The 23350-nt window shown below is 41.1% G+C and overlaps 1 pseudogene; it reads left to right on the top strand.

Moving 5' to 3' along the window:
- Positions 1–2839: 2839 nt before the first annotated feature.
- On the top strand, positions 2840–15504 carry LOC135507064 (uncharacterized; annotated as a pseudogene).
- Positions 15505–23350: the final 7846 nt, after the last annotated feature.

Genomic DNA, 23350 nt, shown 5'->3' with positions numbered 1-23350 from the left:
AAGAAGAACTGATGACGCACTACCCATTTTCCACATTGCACCTTGTGCATTCTACTATTACAACTTTAAAGAATAACTTTAAAGCCAGACTGGCCGACCCCTCGCCCCACAGTTTGGGAACCACTGTTTAGAGGATTCAGGGCAGTAATTGTCATATTCTTCTTATTTTGGTTAACAGCATACATTTTGAGACAATATCAATAGAGGGCAGTTATGAGCTGAAATATCTCATTACAGTATGTAGTCTACAATATGTTTGAGGAGAGTATAGTGATACACTCTTACTTCTGCTGATGTGACAGACTCTGCTCTGTACTACTGTGCTATGAAAACTACAGTGACAGGAAATAATGACACTGTACAAAAACCTGTCAAGAACCATGGGAGGAAACAGACATCCTGTATGACATCCTGTAACATACCTACTGTATGTTAAGTTATGTGACAGATCTTCTGTGACTGTTATCCTCCTATAGACTGCCCTCCCAGTTATGCAGTCCAGTGGCAAGGATTTTCTATGTATAATAATGATACAATAGTTCCATCCAGTGTTCAACATTCTGCCCAACAAGGTGAAACCTTGACATTGCTTGTATTTTCAAGGGCAAGTTACGAGTGAGAGTCAATATGTGTCAGTAGAGTCTCATAGGTTGCTTCTATTCCTTTCAGCTGGAGATAAAAGGTTTTTCATGGGCTGTGTCTCAATCCACCACATAAGCTAATGGTGGTCTTCTGCATCTCTGCGGTGGAAGGTGGCCGAGCTGCAGCGTTGTTTGTCAGACCATGAGACGTCCCGAAAAACGTTCTTCTCACAAATATGTCTGTAGCGTCCAAACGGTTTGGCCTTAAAATGTGTATGACCACTCTATGGAAAGATGAGACTCTCTCTCTGTTTCTATGGGATTTTGGTATTATAGGGCAAATTCTATATATTCTTATTCTCTTATTATATACGTTTTATACCTAAAGTATAGTACCCTACCATAGTACCCTCCAAGCTCGTCATCAAGCTCGAGACCCTGGGTCTCGACCCCGCCCTGTGCAACTGGGTACTGGACTTCCTGACGGGCCGCCCCCAGGTGGTGAGGCTAGGCAACATCTCCACCCCGCTGATCCTCAACACTGGGGCCCCACAAGGGTGCGTTCTGAGCCCTCTCCTGTACTTCCTGTTCACCCACGACTGCGTGGCCACGCACGCCTCCAACTCAATCATCAAGTTTGCGGACGACACAACAGTGGTAGGCTTGATTACCAACAACGACGAGACGGCCTACAGGGAGGAGGTGAGGGCCCTCGGAGTGTGGTGTCAGGAAAATAACCTCACACTCAACGTCAATAAAACTAAGGAGATGATTGTGGACTTCAGGAAACAGCAGAGGGAACACCCCCCTATCCACATCGATGGAACAGTAGTGGAGAGGGTAGTAAGTTTTAAGTTCCTCGGCATACACATCACAGACAAACTGAATTGGTCCACTCACACAGACAGCATCGTGAAGAAGGCGCAGCAGCGCCTCTTCAACCTCAGGAGGCTGAAGAAATTTGGCTTGTCACCAAAAGCACTCACAAACTTCTACAGATGCACAATCGAGAGCATCCTGGTGGGCTGTATCACCGCCTGGTACGGCAACTGCTCCACCCACAACCGTAAGGCTCTCCAGAAGGTAGTGAAGTCTGCACAACGCATAACCGGGGGCAAACTACCTGCCCTCCAGGACACCTATACCACCCGATGTTACAGGAAGGCCATAAAGATCATCAAGGACAACAACCACCCGAGCCTGCCTGTTCACCCAGGCTATCATCCAGAAGGTGAGGTCAGTACAGGTGCATCAAAGCTGGGACCGAGAGACTGAAAAACAGCTTCTATCTCAAGGCCATCAGGCTGTTAAACAGCCACCACTAACATTGAGTGGCTGCTGCCAACACACTGACTCAACTCCAGCCACTTTAATAATGGGAAATTATGAAAAATATATCACTAGCCACTTTAAACAATGCTACCTAAAATAATGTTTACATACCCTACATTATTCATCTCATATGTATACGTATATACTGCACTCTATATCATCTACTGCATCTTTATGTAATACATGTATCACAAGCCACTTTAACTATGCCACTTTGTTTACATACTCATCTCATATGTATAAACTGTACTCGATACCATCTACTGTATCTTGACAAAGCTGCTCTGTACCATCACTCATTCATATATCTTTATGTACATGTTCTTTATCCCCTTACACATGTGTGTATAAGACAGTAGTTTTGGAATTGTTAGTTAGATTACTTGTTGGTTATTACTGCATTGTCGGAACTAGAAGCACAAGCATTTCGCTACACTCGCATTAACATCTGCAAACCATGTGTATGTGACAAATAAAATTTGATTTGATTTAAAGGTGTTCTAAAATTCCAAATCAAATAGCTGAATGATCCATTCAGTATGTCCTGAGAAGAGATAGGTATGCAGAAGGGAGTAATAGTGATGAGCTCAAGAAGAGGTTTGATTCCAGGCTGAATTTCACTTCTAGCTCTGTCCCTTTGACTATCCAGATGTCGCAGTTGTCTGACTCTGCTGTGTACTAATGTGCTCTGAAGCTCACTGTGACAACAAGATGAACTGCCCCCATACAAAAATGAGTGTATCCTTGGCACTAGTGTAGAAAAAATGCAAGACTTACACAAGACTTACATCTGTGGTGGGTGTGACGTTAGCAGGGCTGTACACCTCACACAGTGACACACAGAAGGATATTTCAGAGGAGAGTGAATGCAAGCCAACATCAGTCTGAAGATGGAGAAATCAATCAGTGTATTGATCATTCTGATTATGACTACAGGTAAACAACACCACAACATTTGAACTCCTTGCTTCCTTATAATCAGATTATTACATTACGGTATTGTTAGTAAAACATGTTTTGTTGGAGTAAAGTAATTTAAATGTGAATAACTTAAGTTGATTTCTAAAAAGTCTTAAAAATAAGCATGTGTTTCAATCACTTTAATTATTTTATTTCCTCTGCAGGAATGGTATGTGGAGACAGTGTGACTCCTGACAAGGAGGAGTACACCCCCACTGAGGGATCATCAGTGTCTCTGAGATGTACATATGGAACAAGCAGCAGTAACATCTACCTTTACTGGTACCGGCATTATCCTAACCAGGCTCCTCAGTTTCTACTGTATAAAGGTGCCAGATCAAGGAGCGATGAAGAACATATCCCTGATAAGAGATATAACTCCACAACATCTTGGACATCAACTGAACTGCTTGTAACAAGTGTAACCCTGGCAGACACAGCTCTCTACTACTGTGCTGTTGACACAGTGATACAACATGTATAATACACCATACAAAAACCTGCAGACCAAAATGCTTTGATGAAGTGGAAATCATAATTAAATAGCAACCACATTTGATGTCATGATGGCAGAAGTTGAGATCAGAGAACTGTGGTCACACCTGTGCTGTGTGCAATCATCAGGTGGTCTAGTTTTTCTCTGTCTTCATATTCAATGCACTGTGAGAAATATGTATTCTTCACTCTTCAATCAGTTGTCCTCAATTTCACTTACTCTAGGCATTTTTTTATATATTGGTTGGATAATTACTTGGGAATATGACAAAGTGCATAAAATATTATTATTTATTTTTGGCCCTATTCACAATTCACACAGCTTGGTGGTGTAGTAAGTCTACCTGAAGGGGGCAATCTCACAAAGCACACACACCTGAATCAAAGGATGCCATACAGACAGACACCTCCCCATGTTCTACTACTGCATGTAATACAGAACAACATGAAACATCTACAGTAAGACAGAGGGTGTCAAAGCTCTGTGATAGATCAGCATTGTTCTGCTCCTTACCTTTTCCACTACAAACTGACTGACTAGTCATGAGAAATTGGCTGATCCTGCATGTTCTGGCTGCATGCTGCTTTGGTATAACATTGCTCTGTTCATCTGTCTCTTTCTGTGCATTTGTTCATTTAATTTATATACATTATTATTATATGTTGTGAAGATATATTTATCTTTCTTTTCAGGGTGCAGAGCAGAAGAGAATGTAACACAGCCAACAGAAGATGTAATGGTCATAGGACAACAAACAACACTCACGTGTCTATTTGATACAACTTCTCAATCACCATATCTCTTCTGGTACAAACAACTAGCAAATATCAACTCCATGTTTATGCTGAGAAGGGATGTTCAAATGCAGACACTACTACTGAGTTCAAGGAGAGATTTGATGCCCTTATGAATGTCACAGCAAAATCAGTCCCCTTGAAGATCCAGAGGTTACAGCTGTCTGGATTTTAGAGTAAATACAAAGATATTTCCTCATTTCAAATACAACCATCTTGTAATTGATCTGTCACCTATTCATATTTGTCGGTGGCAGTTATCAGCAGACCATCCAGACAAACTAAAATAAAGTTTATGAAGAAGAGGGTAGTTTTTCTTTCCTGAAACTACTCCTCAGCATACACTGTACTGTGGTATAAACAGTATCCAGGATCAGCTCCCCAATTCCTCCTCTTCATCCTCCATGCTTATAGGACTGTAGTGAGAGCTAAACCCCATACTCTCACCTCACTGTTAAAGTGAACAAAGATCTGGAGATGTCCTCTGCTGAAGTGAGAGGCTTTGCTCTGTACGACTGCTCTGTAGAGCCCACATTGACATGAAACAAGAGAAACACTGTACAAAAACCATACGTCACTCTGCAGTGTACTGCTGTGCTGTGACCTCCACAGTGCTGCAGAACTTACTGACTCATTAGTGCACTGAATTTCATGGATTTACAAGCATCTGCTGTCTTCTGTTAGACCACAGTGCCATCAAGTGGATTCTCTAGTGAATAAATCAAATGTATATGAAACGTCTTTGATTCTACATTGTCAGTAGGAGGAGCTAGAATATAAAACTCAGGATTCGATTATAAATCCTCAGGATAAAACATGATACTACCACGAAGATCATAGCCAGTTGATGCTGTGCTTTTCATCAGCAGTTGGTGTTTCTTCTACACATCCTGACATCTACAATGTTGTTCTGTTCACTATTACTCTTCCTTGACTTGATAGGTAAGTAATGACATTTTCATTCAAACTGAGTGTGATTATGTTGAGAGGTATTTATTATTCAAATCAAAGACCATGAAGGTAACACATGACATGAGGATGCATGTTTTTTTACTTTGAAAACTCTTTATCTTTACACTGCATTTGGAATTAATTAATTATTCCATGTGGGTTTAAAGTAATATATATATATATATATATCATGTTTTTACAGGTCTCAGTTCTGAACAGGTAATAACACCCTACACTGATGTAGAAGTGGCTTCAGAAAGAGATAGAGTTACTCTCTCTTGTAACTACACCGCTTCTGTAAACATTCTTCTATGGTATCGACAATATCCCAAATCAGCACCACAGTTACTGGTTATGGAGTATGCGGATATTACACCAGGATTCACTCTAAATCATGACAAAAATTCCAAACGTACGGATCTGAAGATCTCCTCTGCTGAAGTGACAGACTCTGCTATGTACTTCTGTGCTCTGAAGCCCACAGTGACAGGAAACCCAGAAACACTGTACAAAAACCTAACATCCCTTGAAAGAGTATTTAAACTCTGTAGTTCCAGGTTTTATTTGACAATAATGCCATCAAGTGGAGTCAACATGCACCCATTATACTATGTCAAGGGGAGGAGCGCAGTGTTATTCATAACATATAATGAGTGGAACTGATTCACCCAGAGTGAATGTTCCAAGAGAAGATCATTAGAGAAGTCTCTGTCTAACACCCAGTGGCTATGATGCTGCTCTATGCAGTCTTGTTTATGTGCACTTCAAATCAAATCAAAATCAAATCAAATCAAATGTTATTTGTCACATACACATGGTTAGCAGATGTTAATGCGAGTGTAGCGAAATGCTTGTGCTTCTAGTTCCGACAATGCAGTAATAACCAACAAGTAATCTAACTAACAATTCCAAAACTACTGTCTTATACACAGTGTAAGGGGATAAAGAATATGTACATAAGGATATATGAATGAGTGATGGTACAGAGCAGCATAGGCACGATACAGTAGATGGTATCGAGTACAGTATATACATATGAGATGAGTATGTAAACAAAGTGGCATAGTTAAAGTGGCTAGTGATACATGTATTACATAAGGATGCAGTCGATGATATAGAGTACAGTATATACGTATGCATATGAGAAGAAGAATAATGTAGGGTAAGTAACATTATATAAGGTAGCATTGTTTAAAGTGGCTAGTGATATATTTACATCATTTTCCATCAATTCCCATTATTAAAGTGGCTGGAGTTGAGTCAGTGTCAGTGTGTTGGCAGCAGCCACTCAATGTTAGTGGTGGCTGTTTAACAGTCTGATGGCCTTGAGATAGAAGCAGTTTTTCAGTCTCTCGGTCCCAGCTTTGATGCACCTGTACTGACCTCGCCTTCTGGATGATAGCGGGGTGAACAGGCAGTGGCTCGGGTGGTTGATGTCCTTGATGATCTTTATGGCCTTCCTGTAACATTGGGTGGTGTAGGTGTCCTGGAGGGCAGGTAGTTTGCCCCCGGTGATGCGTTGTACAGACCTCACTACCCTCTGGAGAGCCTTACGGTTGAGGGCGGAGCAGTTGCCGTACCAGGCGGTGATACAGCCCGACAGGATGCTCTCGATTGTGCATCTGTAGAAGTTTGTGAGTGCTTTTGGTGACAAGCCAAATTTCTTCAGCCTCCTGAGGTTGAAGAGGCTTGTAGGTAAGGATTCACTCTCCATTGACTGAATGTGTACTAACAGAATGTACACTGTTCAGTATTCATTACAATATGGTATTATCAATATCAAGAGGTAATACACTTTGAAACACCAAGTGTGAATATACTGTACACTGTCTACATTGACTCAGTAATACATGTTGTTATTTTTTACAGGTGCAAGTGTTGAAGACATAATTACTCCAGACAGAGATGTTGTGGATGATATGGATGGTTGTAGTGTTCAACTCTACTGTATATACAACAGCTCATTAACCAACAGTCTGTTATGGTACCTCCAGCACCCTGGATCCTCTCCACAGTACCTCATACTGGACTACTCTGGGGTCATAACCAACACTGATAGTACAAAATGGACCCTCATACATGAAGAAGAGGACAACCGTGTGGTTCCCGAAGATCTCCTCTGCTGAAGTGACAGACTCTGCTCTGTACTACTGTTCCCTGCAGCCCACAGTGACAGGAAACTCAGAGACACTACAAAGACCTAGAACATCTGATTACTGGGAGAAAGTTCTCAACAGGCAGCTTAATGAATATTAACTAAACACTAAACACCTCTATTCTAGCCCTAACTCTAACCCTAACTTCATGTCTAGTACTATTTTCTTCATAATTAAATATGATATGAATGAAGTACCACTGTATCAAATACCCTATTTTCATACTCCTAATTATCCTTACACCTCTGAAGACTCTAGTCACTTCCATGCCAGTCAGAAGAACTACAGTCTTTTATCTCTGAACACTCAAAAGCAGCTTTATAAAAAGAAGAGTAAAAGATAACATAAGACATTATTAAGTCAAAAATAGTCCCAAACCTCCTTTCAATAAATAATAAGTAACAGAAAGTATAAGAAATGTATGTACCAAAATAACAAAGTTAAATTAAATAAAAAACAAAAAACAACAATTGATTTGTATTGTTTAATGTTTTTTTAACTTGTGTTTTATGTAATGTTATACTCTTCTTTTTATAATTTTATTTCATTTGAGACTTGGTATTGTTGTATTTTATGTTTGACATTCAATAGAACACTTTGTGTTAGGTATATGGTAAATTAAATTAAATTCAAAAAACAGCACGATTTCACTGTATTCATTTCAAACTTTTTTCTTCATAATGCAGTGTAATATGAATGGAATAGCGTTATTAAAAATAAATGAATGCATCAATACAAATATTAAACAAGGATTGCATGGCACACACATAAACAACACATTTGGTTGTTCAACAGCCCCTGTCTTTGGAGGTAGGTGGAGCTACAACATTTTCTCAAATCAGCAAGACTGAACAATTATTTCAGAGAGAGATATTCAACTCTGCCTATGTTGTGTCAGAGTATTGTTGATACCGTGTCTATTAGCTGTGTTGCTGCTTTAATAATTTCTCATCCTGCTAGTCCCTGTTGGTGAGTGCTGTATTCAACTTGACATTTTTAATTTAAAACCCAGAATGTACTTCAAAGTTGTCAAAAATACAATTATTCTTAAGATTTGAGTATCAAATTGTATTACGATAATGAGAAGGGGAAAGGCATCATCAACAGACCAAAATGTCAAAAACAGCAGCCAGTTTTTCCTTTCTTGACAAGTAGCAGATCTGAAGATGACAAACCCACTAGGCTTATGGTGGGTGGTGTGGAGGGTGATACTATCACACTATCCTGCAGCTACATTGGCTCTGTAGACAATCTACAGTGGTATCGTTAGTATCCCAGGTCTAAACCAGAGTTTCTGATTCTCAGCACGAAATCAGGACATGTCCAGAAACTTGTCACTCCTCGCCTTCCAGCTCAGGTTCATACAGACCGTGTGGAAAAACAAACAAAGACTAAAGCAAAAACTAGACATTTGCAGATAGAAATTAAGTCTTTAATAATCTGAGGAGGAGGCCAATAGGAACTGAAAACCCTTAACCACAAACCACAGAAGAAGAGTTACATATCCAGTTATCAGAGGAGGGGCCTCATAGTCAAACACTGGTATAGGCTGGATATACCTGCAACCATGAATATGTCTCTGTAGAGGATCTACTCATCTCTCTCACTGTCTTGTCTCTCAGTTGGTTTATCTAGTCTGTGTCAGGATGTCACTCATATTACTGTTGCTCCTCTCAGTGTTTATAGGTGAATACTCAGGTTAAACAAAATAACATTTTGAATACAGTGACACTGCTTTTATCAATTAATAATTGCATTATGTTTTAATTCTTTCTCTGTCATACTTTACGGGCACCTAACCCATGTATTGTTTCTCATTTGGAATAAACATTAACACAATAACAATACTAATGTTGTTGCAGGTGATAGTATGGAGCAGGAAACAATAACTCCAGTAAAACCTGAAGTCAATACTCTCCAAGGAACAGACATCACTCTCTCCTGCAACTACAAGGGCAACGTTAACAATCTACAATGGTACCGTCAATACCCCGGATCCAGACCAGAATGTCTTCTTTGGATCCTACAAACCAACATGTATGTGCAGAATACATCCATTACGACTCCACGACACACTGGTAGACTGAATGAAGATAAGACCCGTGTTGACTTGATGATCTCCTCTGTTGAATTGGAAGACTCTGCTCTGTACCACTGTGCCTTGCAGCCCACAGTGACAGGAAACCCAGACACACTGTACAAAAACCTGTCAAGTCACTTGGAGGTGAACAGTTCATTGTGTTCTGATCAATCAGTTATTATTTAGAGTACATTAATGCATACCTTTTTTTCCTGAATATCCACATTAATTGAAAGAGAAGCAAGAAAACACATTTCATGTAAATATTATTGAGGAGATAATACTTTATATTGTCTGCATTTTCCTATTCTGATATAACATGATCAAAGATACCAGTCTGAATAAATACAGAATGAAGAACATTTGTGGTGTTGTTTTGCTTCCTATTAGCAGGGGTTCCCTAACATTTTCACAGTGACCCCATTCCAGCATAGTGGAACGTCATACAATGTTTATTCATGTGATGTTTGAGTGACAAAACAAATAACAATATCTACGGGCTAAAAAACATCATAAAAAAACTTGATCTGTACATTGCTGACAAGTTATAAATAGCTCTCTAAGGTATGAAATGAATAACACGACAAGAGGAACTGATGATGCAATACCCAATTTCAAAATTGCGCCATGTGCATTCTACTATTACAACTTTCAAGAATAAGTTTAAAGCTGCACTGGCTGACCCCTCGCCACACAGATTAGGAACCTCTGTTTAGAGGATACAAGGCAGTAATTGTCTTTTATTTCTTCTTTTTGTGAACAGCATACATTTGGAGACAATACCAATAGAGGGCAGTCATGAACTGAAATATCTCTACTCAGAACTCCAGAGAAATCATGAAGATGACATTTAGTAGAATTACAACCCAGAAAGACAGTTGAACTGAAATGCCCGACTCTCTTTAGTGTAGAGAGGTGGAGCTACAAAGTCAATGAGTGCTTTAACATTACAGTATGTAATCTACAAGATGTTTGAGGAGATAATAGTGATACACTCTTACCTGACAGCACATGAAGCCAGTCATTCAGACACCATGGAGATGTTTTATGCAATTCTACTTTTTTCAATGTTCTTTGGTAAATACCTTTTGAAGGATGGTTAAAGACACATAATGAATTGACCCACAATCACATGTCTGTTAAACTCAATGAAGATAAGACCCATGTGGATCCGGATGATCTCCTCTGCTGAGGTGACAGACTCTGCTCTGTATTACTGTGCCCTGCAGCCGACAGTGACAGGAAACCCATAAAAACTGTAGAAAGAAAGCCGTAACAGAAAACATTTCAAGTTGGTGTCAAGAGGAGGCGCTGTGTAATCAAAGATCCACATGTAGCTTATGGGATGTTATTGTTCAGTAAGTAGCTAGTTTGTCAGGTTTCTCAGTGCTGTCTATTGGTTTCTCAAAGGTCTAGCAAGATGATTTTCTTCTCATTTGTTCCATTTTTATCTTTCTTAGACAAGTTATTATACAGATTCAAATCTTTTAATTTAATCTTATTGTGAATGAACAGCAATAATCATAATAATTCCACATTCATAATTGTTTTACGTCAGTCACAACTGCGCAGTTGTACAGTTACAGTTACAGAAATTATTTGACCAAATAGTTTTGCAGGAAACAGTTTTGGGGATTCAATAAACCCTGTGACTACAGAAGAGCTTGTTCAGGAGGGAAGGAATGTCCATCTCTTCTGCAAATATGATGGCACTGTTTACAATCTACAGTGGTTCCGCCAACATCCCAGATCCAAAATATGATTCCTATTGTAAGTCACACCAGAGGGGTCTATATTTAAAGCTACTCCCCCATCTCCTCGTCTGACAGTTACCATTGACAAAGTGGACAAACGTGTGGATCTGAAGATCTTTTTTGCTGATGTGACAGACTCTGCTCTGTACTACCATGCCATGAAGACCACAGTGACAGGAAACTGTGACACTGTACAAAAACCTGTCAAGAACCATGGGAGGAAACAGACATCCTGTATGACATACTTAAGCGAGAGACACACATGTTTGCATGGGCTGCGTCTCAATCCACCACATCAGCCTATGGTTGTCTTCTGCCTCCGCAGTGCAAGGTGGCCGAGTTTCAGGGGTGTTTGTCTGACCATGAGACATCCCGCAAATTGATATTCTCACAAATATGTCTGTAGCGTCCGAACCGTTTTGCATAAAAAATGTATATGGCCACTCTACGGAAGGATGAGACTCTCGCTGTCGATGTGCCAACTTCTGTTTGTAGCGTACCGTTTGGGCTATCAAATCACCTTGTTAATTTTTTGTGTACCCAAAGGGGTCCTAAAATTCCAAATCAGACAGCTTAAAACATGTTTGGGCTAGGGGGCAGCATTTTCACTTTTGGATGAAAAGCGTGCCCAGAGTAAACTGCATGCTACTCAGTCCCAGATGCTAATATATGCAGGTTATTAGTAGTATTTGGATAGAAAACACTCTGAAGTTTCTAAAACAGTTTGAATGATGTCTGTGAGTATAACAGAACTGGTTTGATTTTTCTCAGGGTTTCGCCTGCAATATCAGTTCTGTTACACTCACAGACAATTTTTTGACAGTTTTGGAAACTTTAGAGTGTTTCATATCCCAATCTGTCAATTATATGCATATTCTAGCATCTGGTCCTGAGAAATAAGCCGTTTACTTTGGGAATGTTATTTTTCCAAACATAAAAATAGTGCCCCCTAATTTCAAGAGGTTATTAATCCATTTTTCCACAACTTTGGAAGTATGCTTGGGGTCATTGTCCATTTGGAAGACCCATTTGCAACAAAGCTTTAACTTCCTGACTGATATCTTGAGATGTTGCTTTAATATATCCACATAATTTTCCTTCCTCATGACGTCATCTATTTTTTGAAGTACACCGGTGCCTCCTTCAGCAAAGCACACCCACAACATGATGCTGCCACCCCACGCTTCACGGTTGGGATGGTGTGCTTCGGCTTGCAAGCCTCCCCCTTTTTCCTCCAAACATAACGATGGTCATTATCTTTTTCTTGTTTCATCAGACCAGAAGACAGTTCTCCAAAAAGTACGATCTTTGTCCCCAGGTCCTTTGCTGTTGTTCTGAGATTGATTTGCACTTTTCACACCAAAGTGCGTTAAGCTCTAGGAGACAGAACGCGTCTCCTTCCTCAGCGGTATGCCGGCTGTGTGGTCCCATGGTGTTTATACTTGTGTACAATTGTTTGTACAGATGAATGTGATACCTTTAGGCATTTGGAAATTGCTTCCAAGGATGAACCTGACCTCACTACAATTTTTTTTCTGAGGTCTTGGCTGATTTCTTTGGATTTTCCCATGATGTCAAGCAAAGAGGCACTGAGTTTGAAAGTAGGCCTTGAAATACATCCACAGGTACATCTCCAATTGACTCAAATTATGTCAATTAGCCTATCAGAAGATTCCAAAGCCATGACATAATTTTCTTCAATTTTCTAGGCTGTTTAAAGGCGCAGTCAATTTAGTGTATGTAATCTTCTGACAAACTGGAATTGTGATACAATGAATTATAAGTGAAATAATCTGTCTGTAAACAATTGTTGGAAAAATGACTTGTGTCATGCACAAAATAGATGTCCTAACAACTTGTCAGAACTATAGTTTGTTAACAAGAATTTTGTGTAGTGGTTGAAAAAAAGAGTTTTAATGACTCCAACCTAAGTGTATGTAAACTTCCGACTTCAACTGTAAATCACAATCGCACTGGCTTAGGAACACGTGACTTATCCTGGCTGCATGATATTTGGGTACAGAACACTGCGTCTCCTTCCTACTCTCTTTGTCAGAATTTGATTTCATCTCCTTTATTTAGCCCTCTGTTGTCATCCATCCTTAAGTGTTATTGGTTTTTCTCTCACGTTCAGTATGCTTCCCATGTTTGTTCTTTTGTATCTGTTCAGTCTTAAAACATATAACCCTGGCAGACACAGCTCTCTACTACTGTGCTTTTGGGAAAACATGCGCATTGCTTACATTTTTCTTTTCTTGCATTTCAGGTTTCTAGAATATGTTTTCAGGCTACCAGAGTGATTTTGGTCACACCTGTTAATGTCCTCTCTCCTTTCAAGAGTGATTAGTACAGCAGCCTATCAACGGCAGCACTAGTGTAGAGACAACAAAAAAACGATTTAACCTCTGTAGTGGATGTGAACACACAAGTCAGACAACGATAACTTTTATGTCACGTCAGTTTTCTATAGGGGATGAACTTTTCTCCAATAGTCTTGAGGAGGATGTGATACATGGTGGAAGTGTCAAGCTTTCCTGCAACTACACAGTATCTGGAGGCAGTGCCTTATGGTATCACCAAAACAATACATCTGCTCCACAATTCCTCCTCCTCCTCTCAGTGTATTCAGCATCTGCTGAAACAATAGTTACTGCAGATCCACCGTATCCTCGGATGTCCGTTAATGTTGACAAAGTGACTGTGTGGATCTGGAGATCTCCTCTGCTGAAGTAACAGACTCTGCTCTGTACTGCTATGCACTGAGGCCCACAGGGACAGGAAACCCAGACATACTGTACAACTGTACAGAACCAGGGAATAACAATCCTTATTGTGAACAGTTTAAAATGTTTATTCTCTGACTGTTCCAACGCAGGATGTAAATCTAATGAATGAAATTTAAATTGATAAGATTTATTAAACTCAATTTCTGTAGAGGGCCTCACTCCAGCACTACACAAACCTATATTTCTCTGAGCAGATGGCTCCTCCTCCTGACAGTGGAGGTAGTTGCAGGGCTGACAGGTAGCAGCCATACATTACATATCACATATCACATCCTGCAGATCAAAGCACACTGAATATCACATATCACAGAACACGGCATATCACATATAAGTGTGTTAATTAAACCCTCTTTCCTAGCTGCCTTCTGTCACATTCACAATGATGTTGATGTTGCTCATTTCAATCTTACTGTTTTCAGCACTTGTTGGTAAGTAAGGTTTTATGTAAAGTCATTCCCACACTGTCTGTCATTATTTAGTTGGTAAATATTGGGCTGATTATAATATAAAATAAGAGGTTTTCATGTTTAGTCTCATGCTTATTCTCTTCTCCTTCACAGGTGATACTTTAGAGGATGATATTACTCCAACCAGTCCTGAGGAGTATTATTTAGAGGGTAGCAGAGTTAAGATCTCCTGTAACTATACAGTAAAATCAGATAGTCTGCTGTGGTACAGACAGTACTCTGGATCAGGTCTCCAATTCCTTTACCTCGTAACAACTACCAATAATCCATATGAAGTGAGAGGTGATCCACAAGACTCAACTGTCTGTTACACAGAACAAAGAGAGAACCTGTGTGGATCTGGAGATCTCCTCTGTTGAAGTAAGTGACAGACTGCTCTGTATTACTGTGCTCTGAGGCTCACATTGACAGGAAACCCAGAAACACTACAATAATCTGACTGTAATAAATTCATACTAGTAAACATCTGCATACAAATGATCAGAGATCATGTTCATGGTTATGCATCAATTAAGTCATATTTGTTCATCACAGATTAGAATGTTGATGTAATGTGGGTTCATTTACTGAGTAGATGGAGCTAAGATGAGAGAGTGAATGTTCCAATAGAAGATAATTTTAGAGAGAAGCCTCTGTCTAATGCCCAGAAGGTATGATGCTGCTCTATCCAGTCTTGTTTTTGTGTGCACTTGTAGGTAAGGATTCACTCTCCATTGACTGAATGTGTACTAACAGAATGTACACTGTTTAGTATTCATTACAATATGGTATTATCAATATCAAGAGGTAATACACTTTGAAACACCAAGTGTGAATATACTTTACACTGTCTACATTGACTCAGTAATACATGTTGTTATTTTTTACAGGTACAAGTCTTGAAGACATAATTAGTCCAGACAGAGATGTAGTGGATGTTACGGAGGTTAGTAGTGTTAAACTCTCCTGTAGATACATCAGCTCATTAACCAACAGTCTGTTATGGTACCTCCAGCACCCTGGATCCTCTCCACAGTTCCTCATACTGGACTACTCTGGGATCATAACCAACACTGATAGTACAAAATGGACCCTCATACATGAAAAAGAGGATGACATTGTGGATCTGGAGATCTCCTCTGCTGAACTGACAGACTCTGCTCTGTAGTACTGTTCTCTGAGGCCCACAGTGACAGGAAATCCAGAACCACAATACTGATCCTGACAATACACACAGACAACCTGAATCTGAGACCCCTAGAACCCCTAGAACCGGAGTCTGAATAGATACTATCTACCATCTATTATATTCCCTTCTTAATATGAAAGGTTTTTTGAATGTTTGACTACCTGTGACCGGATTTTATATTTGTTATGGATATCAGAATAATTTAATCTGATTTAACATTCTAAACATTCTCTCATTTTAATTCCATTGAATCCATCGTTACTGTCATTTAGGAAACCAAACCTTCATCACCATCATCACCATTCTTCATTTTGAGCCGTTATTAAATGGGTATTATGTCATATACTGAGCGGTAGGTTGCCAGTTCTAATCCCCGGATCTGGTAACGGGTTCAGTTCCTGACTACAATTCCTTACCTTTGGGCCCTTGAGCAAGGCCCTTAACCCCACAACATGCTCTCCATCCAGTGGCACTGCACTGCCACGACCCTATGTTTCCTCTCAATTTTGTGTGTGTGACATGTGCTATCTGGGGGAGTGTAATGTGACAGGTTAAAGGAAATATTCATAGCCTGTTGTACATTAAAAAGTATTAGTAAATTCATAGTATGTGAGGATCTTAAAACATCTAAGGTGAAAAAGATGCATTCAGTGTTAGTTGATAGAGATTGATAACATTCATATAATTGTGTTAAAGTTCAAATCTGTCAAAGTGTACGAATTGTGAGAGTAATGTGTAAACGTTATATTGATTACTTTATTTTGTAGTGCCTAAAAGTGTTAACCTGTCATCTACGAAATGCTCTTAATCTATGAGCCGGAGATCGATTGCTCTGGTCTCCACCCATATTCCTGGGGAAAATCGCGGTCTTTTCTCATTACACTAAACGTTGAATTGAGAATACAACACCGTATCACTCTCGTGATTATTTCTCCCCTGTTTTCAGGTACTTTATTGATGATAAAAATAGTAATTTAAATGTTATAACTCGCTAACATGTCAAGAGTGTTTAAGGTGTGTCTTAGTAACGTCTTGAGGAAGTTAGAGTTAAGTTTGAAGAGAGTAATATTAGCCCTGCTCGGTTGAAGTGAAGAATAGCATCGTACTGAGAGTAGCTGTCATCTTATGTCGATTGTGAATGAACATGTGCATTGTTAATAAGATATTTTGCTGTGTTATTTGTATAATGGGTTTTCTGTTGTTTTGTAATGTGTTACTTTTGTGAAATGATGACACTAAATGTTGAATTGAGGATACAACACCGTATCACTCTCGTGATTATTTCTCCCCTGTTTTCAGGGGCGTAACAGTAACATGGACAATACAGTTGTATAGGGAGGAGCCACGAAGACCCTGTTCAAACTATACATATGATTACAGGATACATATTTTAGTTAGTTAGTTGGTCAACATACAGTAGATTCATGATGATGTTACTTGGTTTGATCTGGATGTTCTCTACATTTTGTACAGGTGAGGATTACAAAATGTTTTAAGTGAGCCCGTATTGGTAATGGAAATTAAGATTGACACACAATTGATTATGTTTCTATATTTTCTTTACAGAATTAATTGCTGGGGAGCACATTACTGCTGTACAACATGAAGTCATCAGTACAGAGGGAAAACCTGTGATTCTGAGTTGCTCATATGATGCAAGCAGAAATTATCCTCTGCTTTACTGGTACAGGCATACTGATTACCAGGCTCCTCACTTTCTACTGTATAAAGGTGCCAGATCAAGCACGAGCGAACATATCCCTGATAAGAGATATACATCCAAAACATCTCAGACTACAACTGAACTGATCATAACACATCTAACCCTGGCAGACACAGCTCTCTACTACTGTGCTCTCAGAGACTGTTATTATGAGAATTGTTATACCCAGTGATAGAATGTGTATAAGACGCTGTACAAAAACCTGCAGATCAAAAATGCTTTGATGAACCGAGGATCAAATTTGAACATCAAACCACAATTTTGATATTATAATGGTAGAGGTTGAGATCAGAGAAATGTGGTCACACCTGTGCTTTGTGCAATCACCAGGTGGTCTGGTGTTTCTCTGTCTTTCTAATCAATGCACTGTGAGAAATATGAATTCTTCACTCTTCAATCAGTAGTCTTCAATTACAATTTTTTAAGTGGTTGGAAAAGCACTTGGGAATTTGACAGTGTAACAATGTTGTTTGTTATAGTTGGCTCTCCTCACAATTCACACAGGGTAGCAGAGTTAAGCTCTCCGGTAACTATACAGTAAAGGTCAATTATCTCCAGAAAGTACCCTGGGTGAGCATCCCAATTCCTCCTCACATACATTGCAAATCTACATGTAGTGGAAGCTACTCATCCATACCCAAGAATGACTGCTAAACTGATCAATGAGAGAATCTGTGTGGATCTGGAGCTCCATACAGGTTGCTGTAGTGACAGACACCACTGTGCCCTGGAGTCCACAGTAACAGGAAACCTGCCAACACTGCTCAAAAAATTGCTATCTATTCAAGAGGAGGAGCTAAGCTAAGCAGACCACATGGGGATATAATTTAGTCTGTCACAGGGGAGTGGTATCTCAGTTACTGAGAGAGCTGCTGAACTTCAACCATCATATTCCCCTATCCACTTTTATTAATTTCTGCACTTGTTGGTGAGTTCTCTCAACATTCATTATAGCCACTGTTTAACCAACACAAAAACATCCTATGGCGTTCTGCATTAGCATCAAACAGCCCTCGTGATATGCAGCTTTTCAGGGAAGCTAGAAAAATTATACACAGGCAGTTAGAAAAGCCAAGGCCAGCTTTGTCAAGCAGATATTTGCTTCCTGCAACATTAACTCAAACAAGTTCTGGGGCACAGTAAAGTCCATGGAGAATAAGAACACCTCCTCCCAGCTGCCCACTGCACTGAAGATAGGAAACACTGTCACCACTGATAAATCCACCATAATTGAGAATTTCAATAAGCATTTTTCTACGGCTGGCCATGCTTTCCACCTGGCTACCCCTACCCTGGTCAACAGCACTGCACCCCCACAGCAACTCACCCAAGCCTTCCCCATTTCTCCTTCTCCCAAATCCAGTCAGCTGATGTTCTGAAAGAGCTGCAAAATCTGGACCCCTACAAATCAGACAATCTGGACCCTTTCATTCTGAAATTATCTGCCGAAATTGTTGCCACCCCCATTACTAGCCTGTTCAACCTCTCTTCCGTGTTGTCTGAGATTCCCAAAGATTGGAAAGCAGCTGCGGTCATCCCCCTCTTAAAAGGGGGGCACACTCTTGACCCAAACTGCTACAGACCTATATCTATCCTACCCTGCCTTTCTAAGGTCTTTGAAAGCCAAGTCAACAAACAGATTACCGACCATTTCGAATCTCACCATACCTTCTCTGCTATGCAATCTGGTTTCAGAGCTGGTCATGGATTCCTATTAAATATCCAATGGCAAAGACAATATAGTGAACAGAGGGGGGGGAATAAATCTGAACAGTTAGTCCTCGGGGTATTGCCTGCTACATAAGTTCTGTTGTACTCACAGACATTATTCAAACAGTTTTAGAAACTTCAGACTGTTTTCTATCCAAATCTATGAATAATATGCATATCTTATATTCTTGGCATGAGTAGCAGGAAGTTGACATTCTGTATTTAAACTATAATATTTCATATGGAAATAAGTATGTTCAGTTGGAAAGCGATATTAGCAGGTGCGCGTCCTCTTCATCACGTGCACAGACTGATTTCCAAATCTGAGTCCCAGTACTAAAACTAAAAAATTTATCTTTTGGGAAGAAACAAGCCTGAAACCTTGAACAAATACTACTGACATCCAGTAGAAGCCATAGGAATTGCATACTGGGAGCTGGATTCAACTTCTCTTTACGTTCTAATGAAAGAGCAAGGGCTCTCAAAAAACAACAGTTCTGGTTGTTTTTTCTTTGGATTTTCTCCTTCCATATGTATTGTTTTATAGTCTCCTACATTATTTTAACATTTCTACAAATTTCAGAGTTTTCTTTCCAATGATTCCAATTATATGCATATGCTTCAGAGCCTGAGCAACAGGCTGGTTACTTTGGGCACGTCAGTCAGGCTGAAATGGAGAAAGATAGACCCTAGCCCTAACAAGATTTATTACAGTAATCCACTCGTTCCACTTGCAGAGAAAGGAATCCGAAAATCTACCCCTAAACTTTGTTTCAACAAGTCAAAATACGTTTGTATTTACACCTTAGACACCCTAAAATGTAATCAAACTATAATATATCTTTCGGAAAGAAGTTTGTTCAATAGGAAACCGATTTTATCAGGTGCGCAACTTCATCATGGTGCGAGATGACACGGATTCTGAAGACTGTGTCCTCATACAAAACCCTTATTTCTTATTCGTTTTTGAAGTTACAATCCCGAAACTTTGAACATAGACTGCTGACACCCTGTGGAAGCCAGGGAGCTATTTTACAAAATGATATTTTAAAATATATTTTTACATTTACATTTAAGTCATTTGGCAGACGCTCTTATCCAGAGCGACTTACAAATTGGTGAATTCACCTTATGACATCCAGTGGAACAGCCACTTTACAATAGTGCATCTAAATCATTTAAGGGGGGGTGAGAAGGATTACTTTATCCTATCCTAGGTATTCCTTAAAGAGGTGGGGTTTCAGGTGTCTCCGGAAGGTGGTGATTGACTCCACTGTCCTGGCGTCGTGAGGGAGTTTGTTCCACCATTGGGGGGCCAGAGCAGCGAACAGTTTTGACTGGGCTGAGCGGGCACTGTACTTCTTCAGTGGTAGGGAGGCGAGCAGGCCAGAGGTGGATGAACGCAGTGCCCTTGTTTGGGTGTAGGGCCTGATCGGAGCCTGGAGGTACTGCGGTGCCGTTCCCCTCACAGCTCCGTAGGCAAGCACCATGGTCTTGTAGCAGATGCGAGCTTCAACTGGAAACCAGTGGAGAGAGCGGAGGAGCGGGGTGACGTGAGAGAACTTGGGAAGGTTGAACACCAGACGGGCTGCGGCGTTCTGGATGAGTTGTAGTGGTTTAATGGCACAGGCAGGGAGCCCAGCCAACATCGGAGGGATCGAGTGTAGGTTTTTTCAGAAGGGGTGCAACTCTCGCTCTCTTGAAGACGGAAGGGACGTAGCCAGCGGTCAGGGATGAGTTGATGAGCGAGGTGAGGTAAGGGAGAAGGTCTCCGGAAATGGTCTGGAGAAGAGAGGAGGGGATAGGGTCAAGCGGGCAGGTTGTTGGGCGGCCGGCCGTCACAAGAAGCGAGATTTCATCTGGAGAGAGAGGGGAGAAAGAGGTCAGAGCACAGGGTAGGGCAGTGTGAGCAGAACCAGCGGTGTCGTTTGACTTAGCAAACGAGGATCGGATGTGGTCGACCTTCTTTTCAAAATGGTTGACGAAGTCATCTGCAGAGAGGGAGGAGGGGGGGAGGAGGATTCAGGAGGGAGGAGAAGGTGGCAAAGAGCTTCCTAGGGTTAGAGGCAGATGCTTGGAATTTAGAGTGGTAGAAAGTGGCTTTAGCAGCAGAGAGAGGAGGAAAATGTAGAGAGGAGGGAGTGAAAGGAAGCCAGGTCCGCAGGGAGGCGAGTTTTCCTCCATTTCCGCTCGGTTGCCCGGAGCCCTGTTCTGTGAGCTCGCAATGAGTCGTCGAGCCACGGAGCGGGAGGGGAGGACCGAGCCGGCCTGGAGGATAGGGGACATAGAGAGTCAAAGGATGCAGAAAGGGAAGAGAGGAGGGTTGAGGAGGCAGAATCAGGAGATAGGTTGGAGAAGGTTTGAGCAGAGGGAAGAGATGATAGGATGGAAGAGGAGAGAGTAGCGGGGGAGAGAGAGCGAGGTTGGGACGGCGCGATACCATCCGAGTAGGGGCAGTGTGGGAAGTGTTGGATGAGAGCGAGAGGGAAAAGGATACGAGGTAGTGGTCGGAGACTTGGAGGGGAGTTGCAATGAGGTTAGTGGAAGAACAGCATCTAGTAAAGATGAGGTCGAGCGTATTGCCTGCCTTGTGAGTAGGGGGAAGGTGAGAGGGTGAGGTCAAAAGAGGAGAGGAGTGGAAAGAAGGAGGCAGAGAGGAATGAGTCAAAGGTAGACGTGGGGAGGTTAAAGTCGCCCAGGACTGTGAGAGGTGAGCCGTCCTCAGGAAAGGAGCTTATCAAGGCATCAAGCTCATTGATGAACTCTCCAAGGGAACCTGGAGGGCGATAAATGATAAGGATGTTAAGCTTGAAAGGGCTGGTAACTGTGACAGCATGGAATTCAAAGGAGGCGATAGACAGATGGGTAAGTGGAGAAAGAGAGAATGACCACTTGGGAGAGATGAGGATCCCGGTGCCACCACCCCGCTGACCAGAAGCTCTCGGGGTGTGCGAGAACACGTGGGCGGACGAAGAGAGAGCAGTAGGAGTAGCAGTGTTATCTGTGGTGATCCATGTTTCCGTCAGTGCCAAGAAGTCAAGGGACTGGAGGGAGGCATAGGCTGAGATGAACTCTTCCTTGTTGGCCGCAGATCGGCAGTTCCAGAGGCTACCGGAGACCTGGAACTCCACGTGGGTCGTGCGCGCTGGGACCACCAGATTAGGGTGGCCGCGGCCACGCGGTGTGGAGCGTTTGTATGGTCTGTGCAGAGAGGAGAGAACAGGGATAGATAGACACACAGTTGACAGGCTACAGAAGAGGCTACGCTAATGCAAAGGAGATTGGAATGACAAGTGGACTACACGTCTCGAATGTTCAGAAAGTTAAGCTTACGTAGCAAGAATCTTATTGACTAAAATGATTGAAATGATACAGTACTGCTGGAGTAGGCTAGCTGGCAGTGGCTGCGTTGTTGACTTTGTAGGCTAGCTGGCAGTGGCTGCGTTGTTGACACTACACTAATCAAGTCGTTCCGTTGAGTGTAATAGTTTCTACAGTGCTGCTATTCGGGGGCTAGCTCGCTAGCTAGCAGTGTTGATTACGTTACGTTACGTTAAAAGAACGACAATAGCTGGCTAGCTAACCTAGAAAATCGCTCTAGACTACACAATTGTCTTTGATACAAAGACGGCTATGTAGCTAGCTAGCTACGATCAAACAAATCAAACCGTTGTACTGTAATGAAGTGAAATGAAAATGTGATACTACCTGTGGAGCGAAGCGGAATGTTGACCGGGTTGTTGAAGTTCTATTCGGTAGACGTTGGCTAGCTGTTGGCTAGCTAGCTAGCAGTATCTCCTACGTTAAGGACGACAAATAGCTGGCTAGCTAACCTCGGTAAATTAAGATAATCACTCTAAGTCTACACACTCTAAACTACACAATTATCTTGGATACGAAGACAGCAAAGACAACTATGTAGCTAGCTAACACTACACTAATCAAGTCGTTCAGTTGAGTGTAATAGTTTCTCCAGTGCTGGTATTCGGTAGACGGTGGACGTTAGCTAGCTGCTGGGCAGATAGCAGTGTAGACTACGTTAGGACGACGAAATACGATAATTACGCAATTATCTTTGATACAAAGACGGCTATGTAGCTAGCTAAGAAGAAATTGCTAAGATTAGACAAATCAAACCGTTGTACTATAATGAAATGTAATAAAAAGTTATACTACCTGCGGACCGAAGTGTAGATGCGACCGCTCGCTCCAACCCGGAAGCAGATATTTCTAAGAGGATGGTCTCTCCACCCCAAAAAAACATTATGTTTGGTTTTTCTTTGGATTTTCTCCTACCATATCTATAGTGTTATATTCTCCTACATTATTTTAACATTTCTACAAACGTCAAAGTGTTTTCTTTCAAATGGTACCAATAATATGCATATCCTG

Source organism: Oncorhynchus masou, chromosome 3 (assembly GCF_036934945.1).
Source record: "Oncorhynchus masou masou isolate Uvic2021 chromosome 3, UVic_Omas_1.1, whole genome shotgun sequence".
NCBI lineage: Eukaryota > Metazoa > Chordata > Actinopteri > Salmoniformes > Salmonidae > Oncorhynchus > Oncorhynchus masou.
Note: the sequence above shows the minus strand (reverse complement) of the source record. Positions and strands in the feature narration are given on the sequence as shown.